We start from the raw sequence: 12,804 nt of genomic DNA on the forward strand, positions 1-12,804 counted from the left end.
CCCAGGTACGGGGGGAGTTTCTTGCCTTTTGGGAGGTCGGATGTTTTCTGCCAGCGTTCAGTGGGTGTTCTGTAGGAGCAGTTCCACGTGTAGATGTATTTCTACTGTATCTGTGGGAAGGAAGGTGATCTCCGCGTCTTACTCTTCCGCCATCTTGCCTCGTCCCCAGACAGGAACAATTTTAAGCAAGGGAAGTAGGATGACTTTTCCATTAGCTGGGCCTGAGCTGTCATTTGTACTCCCTACAACATACTTCCTTGTCCTGTCAATGTTGAAGCCTCTTATGCTAAAGACTTTAACCCAAATAACCCAGGAGATATTCAGGATGAAAGCGCCACTCACCACACATCTCCCAGGATAACTATAGTTCTATTTTTATTAGTAATGCTTTTGAGCTGTCGTAGCAAAACTTTCTCTTAGACCCATCTAAAATCCATGCATTTTGGAAAAATAAATAACATTCTCTGGAGTGGGCTAACGTTTTTGCTGATAACCTTAACTTTTGTTGTACACAGACATTTTTAATTGGCCTAATAATCAGAAATACGAGCTTTGCTCTTTAGGTTTTATTGGAAAACTATGAAAAATGTTTCTTCAGATCGTTCCTATGTACATTTAATAAGGAAACCGAAAAAATATCATTTGAGAATTGACTTGGGTATTTTATCTATTGGCGTGTGTCAGTTTGTGTGGCATGCTTGCATCTCTGCTATGATTTTTGCAGACATGAAAGAAACCATTTAGATCTTTACCAACTGAAATAAAATTTTGATTATTGACAGCCACTGACCGATGATCTTGACACCTGCTGGGTCTCAATGAGCTTGACTGGGTGTGATTGGTTGTGTTAATGTCTATATAGTGTCTTTATGTTACTTCTTCACAAATAGAACCAAACACCACTAGAAAATAGACCCAGTTTTATTCAGTGATTTAAATTTTATGCTGTGTTACAGGAATATTTTAGTATTTAATATTTTAGTATTAATAGGCTATGAGAACAAACTTGCAATATGTTTTAAAAAATTTTTATTAAGAGCTATTTACATATTATTGAAAGGTTACCATGCACTGCTATGGGAAAAAAAAAGTATGTTCCCAGCTCTCAAGTAGCTAAAATTATACTTGGTAATAAACTCAAGTACACAATATTTGATGAGTGATAAAAACAAGTGTACATACAACAAGGTACAGAAGCAGCTAAAAGTGGCCATGAGTTGTTTAAGAAGGCTTTCCTGAAGGAGAGGACATTTCATATGAAACCTGAAGAATAAGTAAAAAATATCCAGGTGAAGAAAGTGGAGTGGCAGTGAAGCTGAGAGAAAGGAATTACAGGTAGATGGTGAGAAAAAGTTAGTGTGTTTGGGGGGAGTGAATGATGAATATATAGACCAGTAAGAGGAGAGTGTAGAGACACTGGGCAGGAGAAGGCGGGGCAGCATTCTGATAGGAGAGTCTTTCTGGCCTTGCTGCACGTTGCAAGTGGTACCCTGAAAGGCCACCCACGAAGACATGCCTCACAGAGGAACAAGGCTTCAGTAATGATGCTTATTCATAAGAAACTGTTGTTGTTCTGTCATTCAACAAATATTTATTAAATATCTATCAAATCACTGGAGTTCCATTATATTTAGTCCTGGACGTGCAGCAGAGACAGATATTGACATTGTCCCTATTCTCATGGGGTTACAGGCTACTCCAGGAAACTAACGTTAAACCTCGAGTCACACAATGCTTTGACCTGTAAGTAGGTACATCGGAAGATAGAGTGGGGTTTTGTGTGTTTACAGAGCATGGAGAGACCAGTGTGGCTGAGATGGGCCATTAGGGGTGGGAAGGGAAGGAGCATATGTGGGTCAAATGGACTCAGGAAGAAATGGCAGAAAAGGAGGCCAAGGAGCAGATTGTGCAAGGATGTGTGGGTTGAGGACTGTGGTCGCCTCATCTTCATCATCTGAAGAGCAGTGGGAAATCTCTCAGAGGGTTAAAGCAGAGATTGATCAGATTTACCTTCTGAAAAGTGTCCTTGAGGGCTGGGGGATGGATGGCGATGTTACTCTGTCTTTCACATGTTAGATGATGCCACTGTTATCAGTAGGAATAATCTCTGAGCTGCTTTATAATTAGTTGGGATAATTGTTATCCACACTGTTTAGCCAGTCTAGCTTATGGCCAGAGGCATGACTTCACGGGATGGCTGTAGTCTGTGACAAGGACAAAGCAAAGCTCAATGGCTTAAGAAGAATAGATTCTGGGGTTTGGGATTAACATATACACACTACTATATATAAAATATATAATCCACAAGGACCTACTTGCATAGCACAGGGAACTCTACTCAATATACTGTAATAATCTACATGGGAAAAGAATCTGAAAAAGAATAGATATATGTATGTGTATAACTGAATCACTTTGCTGTACACCTGAAACTAACACAACATTGTAAATTAACTAGACTCCAATATAAAATAAAAATTAAAAAAAAAAGAAAATGGGCAAAAAAGCAAAAAAAAAAAAAAAAAAAGAATAAGAATAGATTCCACCACATGGCCCTTATTAGCAGCACGTTCTATTCAACTGAACTAACCAAAGATGCGCACCTGTAATATCAGCCAACAGGAGTGTGTAATCTTAACTTTCATGATGAAGTTAAAAGTTGACAATATAATTAGATGTGGTCATGAGTGCCTCCTGCACAAACCCTTTAGGTACCAGTTATGAAAAGAAATGTGACTAATTTTGCCATTTTTGAGTTCCTTTCAGTGCAAGAGGATCTTCATTTTTGACTTTATTTTCTTTTAGGTATGGAAACGCTAGTTTAGAATCTTAAATTATACCTCTCTTGCCTTGTACATTAGAGATGATTCCCCACCGGTAAGACCAAATTCTATCCTAAAGAATGGTGTGCAATTCATCCTGACTTTCTTATTTAGTGCTGGTGTCTTTCTTCTTGCTTTTATCTGTTAAGAGTGCGTATGTCATAATATCTTAATCCTCAGTTGGATCCCTTTCAACAGAAGTAACTCTTTTGAACTAACCAGAATATCTCAGAATTGCAATCAGATTTAGAAATATGGCCTTTATCCTCCATGGGCTGTTGTTGGTTTTATTATACTCATTGAATACCTCAGACTTTGCAGTGTGATCAGGCTGAATAAATACATCCTAAACTGAATATGTGCAAAATTATTCAAATATGAATATGTAGATATGCAGATCTATAAAGACAGTTGGGTTAAACTGTGAACACAACTCTAGGAATCTTAACAAATGAACACGTCAAAGGGACGTGTCTTACTTTCTTGAATGTAATATATTTTTGAGTTATATATTTTATATGAACTTTCCATCCTATAATTAATATTAATTTAATGACTCTTTGCAATGAAAGAATCCTGTCGGTTCTTTTATTCACTCAAGCAAACTTTTATCAAGGGCCTGTTATGGACAGGAGCCATGCTATTATTCTAGTGAAAGCGCAGTTATTCAAATATTACTTATCTAATGTTAAGATTACACAGGCCTTTTATTCCTCCTCTTTGCCTCTCTGCTTGCTCTTTGAACATGTAATTGTTCATTGTTCTTTAGCATCTCTGCCAGCTGATGGACAGGAGAAATAAAATGAAGCAAGAATCAGATCAAGTAATTCTGTTACTTGTCTGCAAATTTGGTAGGAAAGGACACTAACTTTTATTTCTGGTTCTCTCCTTATGAGTTTTCGATGAGTTTGGTCTCTGAGTCACTAAGTGCTTGAGCCACATTTGGATTTCTACTCTCCTTTTCCCCTATCATCTAATATTTTGACCAACTGAGACTTGCTTAAATTCAAATTTACCTTTTGGATTTAACAGGGCTGTCCTGTTTTAACCATGTTACCGTGAGTGAGGTATGGTGAGGCCAGGTGCACCTGGAGAGAGAGGACACTAGAAAGTGTTACGGTTTGTTATGCTCAGGGTTCCCTGGGAGAACACAGCACAGGGAGCGAGGGGAAAATGGGGGAAGAGTCTTTACTGTGGCTTCCACAGCAAGAAATAGGTGAGGCTGGGTCAGCAGGCTTGGGACTGGCTAGCTTGAGTGATTTCAGCGGGCTCTGGAGCATGGGGGCTGCCTGTGGTCATCTGTACCTGCCTGGGAGTAATCAGGGCAGGGTACTAATGGCCTGGAGTATGAGGGCCGGATAAGGGAGAAGGTTGAGGATGTGGACTTACCCAGATGCTCAAGAAGGAGAACTGACCAGCCTCTAGTCAGGACCTCACAACTGGGTCAAGACAGAGGTTTAGAAAACTCGATTACACATACTTATTAAAATACTTTTACGTATCTCCTGACAGTATCTACTTCTTTGCTCACCTCCCAAGTCATAGCTCTCCCGTCGTTGGCTTGGGGCGCTGTGGCTGACTTCTGTCCCCCATTTGCTTGGGCCCACTGGGCCCATTTCTCCACACTGCAGCCAGAGTGAGCTTTGGATAAGTTAAGCCTGTTCCCTCTACCTCCACCCTAACCCCCATTTCCACTGGAAACATTTCAGGGCTTCCCATCGCGATTAGAACAGCAACGAAACTCCCATGTGGCCCTGCCTGGCTGGATATGTGTCTCGACCTCTGCTGGTTCACCCCCGGCAGCCTCTGCCCACCTGCCTTGGCCTTCTCGCTGCACATTTGTGACACTTTTCACATGCTGTCCCCCAAATATTCACCGACTGCATTTTACTAGATCTAATATTCTATTGATTATAAGAAACATCATTTTTTTCCCAAGAGGAAAAGAGCTGGCAATTAAAAGAAGACTGGGTGTCTTATTCATAACTCTGGAGAATGCAAAATTAGGCCTCCTCGGCCTATATTTACATTAAAACTTCTTTCTCGTATTTGAAGGGATTGGGTAATGTTTGCTGCCCTTAGTCACGGCGATTGGCCAGCTTTTTGCACTTCCTCAGTAACAAAATTTATCCCAGCATCAGCCATTTGTGAGCTTTCTTATGTTGCAAAATGCTTTTTGTTGTTGCTTTCACAGAAAACATGCATTTGTAGTCATTCCTCCAACTGGACATATTTGCTCCACTAGTATCCAACCCAGAATTCTTCCTTTGTTTTCACATCTTTCTGTGTTCACAATAACCTTTCATTTTGATGGCTAACTGAAAACATTTTAAAACATCTTGACAACACCTGTCAAAACAACGATGTACATAACTCAATTGAAGGAAGAATAGTCTGAAGACCCAAGACCAAGTTCATGCACAAACGGGCAAAGACAATAACGTCACTATAGGTTCTTTTCTGTTTTTTCACTGGAACTCATCCTCTCAAAACTATTGTTCCATGATTTTTCTCCTTATACACCCCCTTTCCTTTCTAATAATTAAACGTATTTGCCGATTTTCATGCTACAGCCTCACAAGATCTAATTCATGCCAGACAGCTTGTTATTTAGTTGTCTGGAAGTTGAGAGTTGTCTGCAAACAGGAAGACTTCACTCTGAAATCTTCTGAGTGATTTATAAAATTGCTAAATAAGATTATTCTAATTAATGCTTCTCTATACCAAGAACTGTGTTTTTTTTTTTTTACCTGTTTCTCACTCAAACAAAGCATTTCTCATCATCTTATGTTGACTGATTTGAATCTGAAAAATTGACTTTCTACAGAATCTCTTCACTAGCTATTCAAAATCTAAATAGGTTATGAGAATAAATGATCCCTTTTCTATACTTAATAGACAGACATGATTTTCCTTTATTTAGAGAGACTGTGTTGCCTTTTCCCCAGTAGGCTATGATTGCATCATCATCAACTGTGTCATTTCTATGGCATTTTATACTTTTCAAAGGATTTTAACATATATTATCTCATTATGTGCCTCATGTTCCTACTTTTCAGATTCCACTAGCCAGCCATGAGTATGCAATAAAGGTGTGCCGCTGAATAAATGAATGAGTGAGCAAATGAATGATCATCATGTTACATCCACGATAATCCAGAGTCTCACTTGGTTTGTGTCAACTTCGGTAGGATCTGTCTGGGACTGGCTTATTTTCTAGGACTTCATCATGCTTGGCAACGGGTTTTTAATCTGATGCAAAGTGAGCTGTGAAAGAGTCATGAGGAAAGCATATATTTCTTCTAGGATTTTGTTTTAAAAGCAAGATTTAAATGGATAGAACAGTAATGGCAGAAGAGTAGGGGTGGAAATACTGTCCTTCCACTCATGTCAACTTTCAATTATATTTTTCATCTTGCTGTGGAAACAGATAACCACATTTGCTAATTATATACGAGGTTCTAGGCGAATGTAATAAATGCTTTCATACATTATTGCATTTGATCTGGTTACACATTGTTTTTCTCTTGCTATCGCTGTCATAGCATTGCTTGCAATATCTCCTGTTTGCTTACAGAAAGAGTTCCTTCATTGCTTCTCATAAAGGTGTAAATTCTCTCATGGGTGCTTATCAGTCTCTTACAAAATGACTGGAACGTGTTGTTTACTCATTGGTTTGCATCTTGGTCGGGTGAATTGCCTCCCATCTGAATTGGCTATTGGTCCAGCATCACTTTAGCGATGGGCTAAGGCTCAGTATTCCAGCTTCTGGGTCCTTCTCAGTCTCTAAAGTTGCTCTCATTTGTTGCTCTTGGTTCCCTGCTCTGCGAAAGTCATCCAAGAAGCCTGAGAATTCACCATCTGGGCTGAGGTGGCACTTGCTATGAGCCGTACAACTCATCAGCTGCTTCATGCATCTCTCTTTCTCTTTTGGTTCCCAGGAGGCTATTTCTGGAGACAGAGAAAAACAATGGTCCATTTACCTAATGGATCTTCACCCTAGTGGATATGAATGAGAACAGCAATTGGAAGTTTTCTCTGAGTTTATTTTTTTCTTCGGATTGGTTGCTTTCACAGCAATAGTTGTGTAGACAGCTCTGTATTAATATCCTGCTTCTATCAAGCAGCAGAGTGAGTGGCTCTTGCTTTCACAATGCCAACTTGGCTGTTCTTGCTTTTAAGTTTTATACTTTTCACTGACTTGCAACCTAACGGAGAGAATACCAAAGAATAAGTAGAATCCCCAAACTTGCAATTAAAAAAGAGAAGGTTCCTTAATCTCAGGGTAAAGAAGCAGCTTAGTGCACATTAGTTGCTTACATTTCTAAGGAAAAGATATGTGATCGGCCTTGTGGAGTGTTAAGTGCATTGAAAAATTTGGCACTACTGTCATAACACTCACATGGTGATGTCTGTGACACCAGGCCAACTCCTGGAGACTTATACTACAATTTCTCAAATGGTATCGTCAAAAATACTGATTTGAGTATTGAGTATATTCCGATATACTGTGCATTATAAAAAGTGTTAAAGATGAGGTAGATCTTTGGAATGCTGACTTGCTAACATTGTCAGTAGGTTTTTTCCTAGAAATTTCTTTTCAATATGGGAGAAAAGAATAGCTTGAGAATAAGTTAGAAATAAAGGTGAAAATAAGTAAAGCCAATTCCATCTCCTGATACAGAGATTTTTAAATATTTCCATGTGGATAAAGCCCTGAGGGTTGGGAGCCTGCACTTTAAAATGGTATCTATTTTGTCTTCCCAAATACCTAAAATTGGGGCTAGTCAATAAATATTAAATATTTTTAACTGAATCACTTACATTTGTCAAAGATCTGACGTTAGGTACCTCCGCTTGGAGTTTCTTCTGCTTCTCCTTGAATTTATTGCTGCCAATTTAGGAGAGAACTTTTTCTTAACAGTAGAATTCAATTTTATTACCATGTAATTTGGTTTACCTAAAGCTACTTTTTTGTATGGCTTTATTGTATGTATTTATGTGCTATATTTCTGTTCCTATCCTCATTTATTCCTGATGGTTGTACATTTAGCTTGCTAGGAATAATCCCATGCCTGTCTGCTTCGTTTTTCTATATGTACAATTTAGAAAGCAGTTCACAAGATTTCACTTATGCTGTTTGCATCGGACACAATTTTACTTTCTACAGATATAATTTTCAGAATGAATTCTTTATGTTCAATTGCCAAGAAAATAGTTTCTCTTGACATATTTTTGATTTCATATGTATATATGTATATATCTGTATAAATGTATATATATATATTATATCCTTGCACCTGTGTTTAATTTAGAAAATCTGCCAGAGAAATGGTAATTTTAAATAATCTTTACTTTGCTTTTAAAGATTTAGAGATTTATCTGATATAGGAGTCCTTACAATTTGATGCTACAGATTTAATTTACTACAACCAATTCTCATGATCCTTATGCTGAAGTAAATGTATTGTGATGATATCCTAAGAGGTGACCAGAGCTTTCAGGGTGTGTTTATAGAGATGTCTGAGATCTCTATTTGACTACCACTGTGTTTCCGGCTGTTAGCCAGTGATGAGTTAGACCTTCAAACCATTTCTAGGTAAGCCCAGTAGAGTGGTACCTTTGTAAAAACCACCGTGAAGACTCTGCTTTCTAAGTAACAGTGATAGAGTTCTTGCAAATTGCTTTCTCCAGAGGGACGGTAACACATTGCCATTGTCTGATGACACAGTGATGGTAGTCAAATTGCCTTCCATAAATTGGCCTGGATAGAAAAGTCTGGGTAGAAAAGTACTCTTCATTGCATTAGAGAGAACTTGACCACAGCCCATTAAAACATCTGGAAATGCTCTGAAGCATGTTCTGTGTTGGGGATTTGAAAAGAGAGGAAAGAGTGTGACAGTCATCTTCAAGAGGAGAGATTGCTAGAGTATGGGGGTTAGCACCATGTCCCAGGGCATAAAATGCTCAGATTTTTAATCACTGCAGATGAGAACAACTACACACTGAGATAACTGGTCTTACTTTCAACATTCCTCAGTTTCCACAGTCAACTCTTTGGCTGGAGTTACATATATAAGATGACCTCAGATGTCCTCCCAAAACCATAAAGTGATGGAATTTATTCAGTAAACCTCAGGAGAATAATTGTGAGCCAAAGAGAAGGAGTGAAGTGATGGCAGGTAGCAGGGCTCTAGTTTGCCAGGCGGATTTTGGTTTTTCTTTGGCTCAGGTCACGCAGATGGGCAGCAGCAGTGCTACCATAGACCTGGCCCTGAACGAAACTAGTTCCAGGGGGAGAAAATGATTGTATTTTCTTTTAAACAGTATGTGAAGTGAATTAACACCCTCAGTTCCCTTGAAATTTGGTTTGACTTAATTTTTAAAACACTTTACTCAGATTGGTAATTACGTGTTCACCTCTTACTCTTTAAGCCTAATCAACACTTGATTGCCCTGAAAAACATGTTCTGGTTATCCAGGGAATATCTCTTTCCAGTAAATTGATATTTTTATTCTTCTAAACAGTCTTTAAGACTTTTTTTTTTTAAATAAAAATGTTCTTTGACATATCCCCAAATATAGTCTCTTCATGTTTCATTACAGCAATGACTTTCAATTCTACCTCCTCTAGGGAAAATTTTGGCTCCTTAGTTTCTGTAATGTTTTTCTGGTTCTTGGTGTCTGCACTATTTCAATTCCAATTTCAGCTTCAGTTTTAATAACTTTATTGTCATGACAAAGTATGTGAGTTTTGCCAAAGTCAATCCAGTGAGTCTCTGTGTCTAACCTTTTAGTTTTCTCAGAGGTAATAGAGCTTAATTTTCTAAAGTTCCTATTCCCAATTGCTTTCTGATTCAGATTTGGTGATAGGCTGCCACACAGTGCAAAACTGTTTTATTTATTGCTTTTTCTCCCTTTGCCAAAGTAAGGCAGGGTTTTTTTTTGTGTTCAATTTGTGTGTGTGTGTGTGTGTGTGAAGTTATACCATTTCAATGATCAAATAACTAGCTTCCTTATATTTTTCTTTACATTGTTTTTGTCACTCAAAACATAAATGTTTTAACATAAAAAAATAAATGTCTTTATTTCCTTGCACACTTTTCATTAACTTGGTCATTTTATATTTCTAAGTGTCTCATGTTTCAGTTGGTAATCATGGCATTTGTATTTGATCTGCCGTGTATTTTCCACATTTAAAGCAATCAGAAAATCCGTACTTATGAATAAGGGAATTTTGTATTAGCTCAATCAAAATTTTAAAGGATGGAGTGAGTGCATATTTTTTAATGCCTGGGGCTAGCTGACATTTCAACAGTTTAGAAGGTCAGTACACTAATAGAACTTAAGTGGTACTTATTATGATTGTAATTAATTCCAATGTTTGAATTAAAATGTTAATCTTGCTAAGCAGGGCAAAAGTTGTTTATCAACAAATTGTGAGGGATCGCCTTACCCTCTCCTTCATTTTGATCATAGGTAGAGGATTATTTTTCATCCCATTTCATTAAAAATGATACTCAATGGGAACAAAAATTAAAGGTATGGACATTTTGGAGATTTGTAGCTATTGATAAAGATGTTTCCCTTTATCATGCTTTTCACCAAAGTATGCAATTAGATCTACTTTTGTATTCCATCTTTGTCTCAAAATACTCCTGGTTTTTGTTGTTTTTCTTCCTTTCCTAGGCTCTGATGAATTGCATTTTTCTACAAAGCATCTTAAATAAGATTACATTGTGTGGTGGTATTCAAAGAGGTTAAATAACTTGGCTTAGTCCACAGCTAAGTGGAAGCCAGTATAGGGAAAGTTTTTTCCAAACCTAAGCCTGGATGACTCCAAAGAATTCTTTCCACTATATGTATAACACTACTTTGGTGGTAAGAATCAAAACCATCCATACTCACACAGCTTGCCATCTGTGTTAACATGATAGTACTATTTGGCTGTCTCACTAACTTAACTTTATTATTCCATTGTTTTTGTCAACATGACTTTACTATTCTAGAAAACTCTTGTCCAGGGAGATAAAATAATTTCATTGTTCACATCAGGAACTTTGTGGAAAACTCCATTTATTTTTATTTCATTGAAGTATAGTTGATTTACAATGTTGTGTTCGTTTCAGGTGTATGACAAAGTGATTCAGTTATACATATATTTACATATGTAGTCTATTCTTTTTCAGATTCTTTTCCATTATAGATTATTGAAAGATATTGAATTTAGTTACCTGTGCTATACAGTAGGTCCTTGTTGGTTACCTATTTTATATATAGTCGTGTGTATCTGTTAATTCCAAACTCCTAATATATCCCCTACCCCCTTTCCTTTTTGGTAACCATAAGTTTGTTTTCTATGTCTGTGAATCTATTTCTGAAAACTTCATTTAAATGAACATCCCGTTGTTCAATTATTGAATAAATAGCATCAAATGACTGTTGACCCCCCAAGACTCTTCTGCTTGTGCACAAACGTGCTCTCCTTGCTTTGTCCAGCGATCCTAAACTATTATATTGTGATCTTTACCTAATTCCCGCCAAGCCCTCACACTGAAGTATCGGTCTTAAATTAGATTCCCAAACCTCATACATGTCCTGACTTTCCTGTTCCCTCCAACATGCTGGTTACACTTTGCCCCGGTAGTGTTCTGCTGTACTATGGTGAGCAAACATCTCTACTTGCCTTATCCTCGGGTCAGCTTGATGATATTGTCAAGGATTCAGCATTCAAAGGTGGTTAGTACTTACATTTCTTTGATTTGATTACATTTCTTTGATTTCTGTAAGTGCTAAATGGCTATCTGTTGATTAATTCTGAAAGAGACAATGAACGGTCTCCTTGGTTCCATTCCTAAGTCTTCTTATTCGTTGTGATCTGAGTAAAGTTCCTTCTCTTCAGTTTTCTTCTCTGGAGATATGTTGTGAGTTACAGGGTTGTGGTGGGACTTAAATGAGGTATCTTTAAAACTGTGCAGTATAGTGATACGTAAAGCAGAATCATCTTGTCAGTGGTATTTTACTTATTCTATCTAGTGATGCTAATCATTGTGTCAAACAGATTTCTGATTGGAGTTTGGAGGTGCTGATGTATGTATTTTGTGTTCTTACCCTCTGTTAGGGACTGTGGAGAATAAAAAGAGGGATAAACCATTGCCTCTGACCTGAAGGGATTTACAGTTCCTTTTATTTTTCCTCCCTTTTTTTGATTCGCTGGAATATTATATTTCCTGAATATTTGAGCTGCTTTCTAATATTTGATGGTAATTTAAACCCAAATAGGAATTCAAATTTTAATGACCCTTTCCTTCATGGTTTAAATTTCCTTTTTGAATTTCTCATCTCCCTTTGCCATTTTTTACCTCTTTGTGTGTGTGTGTGTGTGTGTGTGTCTCTCACTGAGTATCTCTTCACTGTTTCTTTTTGATTGTAAGCCCATGGTGTGGGAACTGTGTAAGACTTTCTTTTGTACCATTCCTAGCAAATGTGTCACATCTAGAGGTTAATGAAAGACAAACAGTGAATACTGGTGAATAATGTTGGGTTCACCGATGACTGTGGCTGTGTCTGTCTCCTCTGAAGAGAGGAATTTCTGTGGTTAAGATGGAAACAGAATGCATTCCTCGGGTATTGATTAACAGATGGAATTTTCCTTGCTTTGTTCTGTAGCTATTATTTGGAAAGTTACTGTATTCTGAAGAGTAGTCATTTGTAGCACAGCAAGTGCAATTTTTCAGTTGGTGCATTACACCACCTTCTATAAATCTGTAGCTATTGTTGGAGTCCGATTTTTCTCATATATACTGGGGTAAGGTGAACCATGTCATTGAATAGAATGCTTTATCAGAAGCTGGGCATGCTCATAGACTTCTTTTTTTTAATCTGAAAGAAAAGTTCTCAAAGCTTCTGTTTAGAAACAGTAATTTTCTTCTAAGCTGATCTGAAATTCCTTCATGTAGCTACTGTGAGGCACAGAGAGAGG

General features: G+C 37.6%; 1 long non-coding RNA gene across 1 annotated transcript in view; it reads left to right on the top strand.

The window, feature by feature from the left end:
• The window catches only part of LOC309615292, a 46,739-nt gene continuing 33,935 nt past the window's right edge, over positions 1–12,804 (top strand). Inside the window, exon 1 of the long non-coding RNA XR_014236707.1 lies at positions 1–12,804. This exon is cut by the window's right edge and continues 31,988 nt beyond it. This is a non-coding gene — a long non-coding RNA (uncharacterized lncRNA).

The sequence above is a fragment of the Balaenoptera borealis genome, assembly GCF_965194805.1.
Source record: "Balaenoptera borealis genome assembly, chromosome: 17".
Lineage (NCBI taxonomy): Eukaryota > Metazoa > Chordata > Mammalia > Artiodactyla > Balaenopteridae > Balaenoptera > Balaenoptera borealis.